The sequence below is a fragment of the Hesperophylax consimilis genome, chromosome 3 (genome assembly GCF_061612785.1).
Source record: "Hesperophylax consimilis isolate HC1 chromosome 3, BYU_Hcon_1.0, whole genome shotgun sequence".
NCBI classification, from domain to species: Eukaryota; Metazoa; Arthropoda; class Insecta; order Trichoptera; family Limnephilidae; genus Hesperophylax; species Hesperophylax consimilis.
In genome coordinates this window covers 19,675,923-19,679,447 of record NC_142838.1, presented here as the reverse complement: position 1 = coordinate 19,679,447, position 3,525 = coordinate 19,675,923, and the positions used below count along the sequence as shown (strand labels likewise).

The following is a 3,525-nucleotide window of genomic DNA, read 5'->3' as shown; positions in this document are numbered from 1 at the left end:
ACGTTTGTATTCAATAAAATTGAACCTTTGCAGCGAATTTTATTTCAGAATACACACCACGTATTTCACTTATGTAATATTTTTTATAAAATTTTCTTTGAAGACAATATTAACAAGTCACAAACGAAAATTTGAAACCCTAGAGTGACGCCCCTCCGAGGCTGAGGTCCTAAGTTCAAATCCTAGATGCGACTTTTTCTGATTTCTTTGTTTCCAATTTTCGTTTGAGAGTTGTTGATATTGTCTTCAATGAATAAAATATTACAATTTGAGGTTTTAATCATTAAGTTTTTCCAAAAATAAAAATAAATTTATACACTTACAACTATAAAATAAAAACGTAAATATAATTATCACGCATCACTGACTTTTTTCGGACACATAATATGATATAATTTTTATTAAGTAACAACATATAGAGAAAAGTAAGAAAAACTAGTTTCTCAAGTTTAATTACACCAAAAAATGCATATTTAAAAATTATCAATAAGGAAAAGACTCAAGAAAAAATCGCAAGCCACTTACCTACTTAAAAGTAATGATCCCGTTAAAATTCTCGTGTATAAATTATCGCCCATGTAACGCAAAAATATCTGCATTTCTCATGTTGTGAGAAAACGTTGTCTCAAGATTATGACTTTTCAAATGTTTGTCAAAAATCGAACAACTGCAATACACAGATGTTTTTTCTATAATCACTTAAATCAGTATTAAACAAATGTATTTCTTTAATTTTTTTAAATTTAATGAAAATTACGTTTTAATTAAAAAATATAAATTAATTTGTTTTATAATTGCAAAGGAAAGTTTCAAACAATAACATTAAAATTAGATAAATATGCAGAAGTGGTATTTTTAAACAACAAAATTGGTGAATACACGGATATCTCTGCACGTTCAGCCGCATTCCAAATTTCTACCGACGTACAATATATTTTATTTTTGAAAATAATCTCTATTCATATGCCATTCAATTGAAAAAGTTATTATGCGAAACTCCATTTCCTAGCTTATTCAATGATAGGATAATTATAAAAAACCCAATCCGGTTCTATTATTTAATGCGCCATATTTACGAAAAAAAATGACAGTGTTTCTTAAAATGCTGCTTAACTCAGATCGCATTTTATTATACATCATATAAATTTAAATCTTTTTTTAATAAAATGCTAATGCTAATGCTCGCTCACTCTATCACATATCTCCCTTTCAAAACATCTTCAGTAGTCTTATTTTTGGATGCTTATAACGAAGCCTTAAGGCGACGCTTATCGCCGAATCACTATTTTGATTAATCTTTATAATGAATTGGTGTACATTATAAATACCAAAAAATATGCTTTAGCAAAATTGAAGGTTTTCTTATCATTTCGCTTGTAATATATGTTAACTTATAAAAAAATAAAAATTTCAATAGAAATGTATGAACGCATAAAGGAAACAACTTTAAAATAGTATAATACAGTATTATAGCTCAGATTATCTGTGACAGTTTCATTTGATTAACTTTTTTTTTTTTTTATAAAATTATTTACAAAATAAATAAAAAACAGTTCTTTGCTTGAAATCCAACGTTTCTAGACTCCATTTGTCAAGCGATTTTAATGCCTATTACCTACAATATAAGGTACACCAAGAATATGCACATTTTTGGCTTGTAGCTTCCTCTTAACACAAAAGTTGCGTTATTCGCACATGTGGTTATTTTGAATTATATGAGAGTTATGTCACGTTCGTTACTCTCATCTCTCCTTCATTGTCCCTCTTTTATGTGGCATAATTAATCTAACTTAACCAACTATCGTACCGTTTCCGAAATAGTAGGCAGAGATAATGTACCGTCACACAACTCTGCCTTTGCACACGCTACTTGCTTCATTCACATTCACTCACCGTCTCATGTTTTCATTTGTTATTCTTATCGTTTATTTACGTCTAAAAAAATAGTTTTATTTGTTATCTGTCCTCAAAATCGTACGATTCAATCCTAAACTATTAAAAAAGACATTAAAAAGTGATTTACCTACTTATACAGACTTTAGAGTGGTTCGGACATGTAGAGCGGATGAATGAAGAAAAATGTATGATGTAAAAGTTAATGATAGAGGAAGTCAGGAACGCCTATGGCACGACCACTAATCAAATACTTGTTAAAAATCAAAAATCAAAATACGAAATGACAGCATGCCAACTTACTGATAAAATATTAGTCATTCACACATGTTCTTTTCCTAATAGAGATCATGATCGAATGTGAAAATATCAGTAGTTCTATGAACACATTTGCCTTTGACTGACACTTTGTTATGAACTCTTTCAATTCATTCTTAATTGGCCTGTAGTCCTATTTTTACCAGGAAAACGAATACTTTGACCAGATTTTCAATAAATTAACAGCATCAGTAAGTTTTCTCCGTGTAGATTTTTTTTTTTAATCTAGATAGTTATTTTAATTTGTATAACTATTCGTGTATAAAAGTAAAGACGACTGTCACAATACGGACATGAGTCTAGTATTCTCCAGAAGTCAAATAAAATGTAAAACACGTACAAAAGTACAATGAAACAAATCATGAAAATAGAAATTTATAATTTTACGAAATAAGTACGGTCATCATAAATATCCAAATGAAATATAATTATTGACACCTTCAAAGTCGATAATTTTTTAATAAAAATTGAAAATTTTTAATGAAAATTATAAAAAAACATTTAAAAAAGATTGCATCGGCCGGGAATCGAACCCGGGCCGCCCGCGTGGCAGGCGAGCATTCTACCACTGAACCACCGATGCTGTGCTGACCAATGAATTGCTTTATGACCCGCTCAACAAACCTCTCTCCGAAATTCGTTTTATTTTAACTACGACACCGTTAGCAACGGTCGATGACCTCTCAATAATGTTTTCCCACGGTCGTCAAAATATCATACTGATTATTATTTCTTTACAACTTTGAGTAGAAGATTGATGGTTAAATTTACAAAAATAATATTAGTTTACAAGGTAAAGAAAAAACTGTCCTAGAGATTTGACCATTACAACCACGAGAAAAATAAATTTAGGAGACCTTCCTTTGCCACATTTTTACGATACGGACGTGTTGTTTCGGAGAATCTGAACAATTCATCAAATTTCAACGTTCATTTTCAAGTTCTGTGAAAGACTTTTTCAAGTTCTGTTTTTATTTCAGTTTTGTCAAGCAACTAACCTACAATGATATAAAAACAGAACTTGAATAAGTCTTTCACAGAACCCGGAAATTAACGTTGAAATTTGATGAATTGTTCAAATTCTCCGAAACAACCCGTCCTAACAAAAATAAATGAATAGTGATGAAAGTAGGAGTTATTCGAAAGATTTTGTTAAAAGGTTTTTCTATTGTTTTATTGACTAACTAAGTAACAGAGAGGACGGACCGCCAAACAATTCTGTCTCGACACACACTCCTTGCCTCATTCACATTCATACACACTCTTCTATTATTCTGACTCTTGACATGGCCCGACTCAAGTATCCGATTCACT

The 3,525-nt window shown here is 30.4% G+C and overlaps 1 non-coding gene across 1 annotated transcript; it reads right to left on the bottom strand.

Annotated features, from left to right (window-relative positions):
* Nucleotides 1-2,723: 2,723 nt before the first annotated feature.
* Nucleotides 2,724-2,794, bottom strand: TRNAG-GCC (transfer RNA glycine (anticodon GCC)). The gene has a single exon. It is a non-coding gene; the product is annotated as a tRNA-Gly (tRNA).
* Nucleotides 2,795-3,525: the final 731 nt, after the last annotated feature.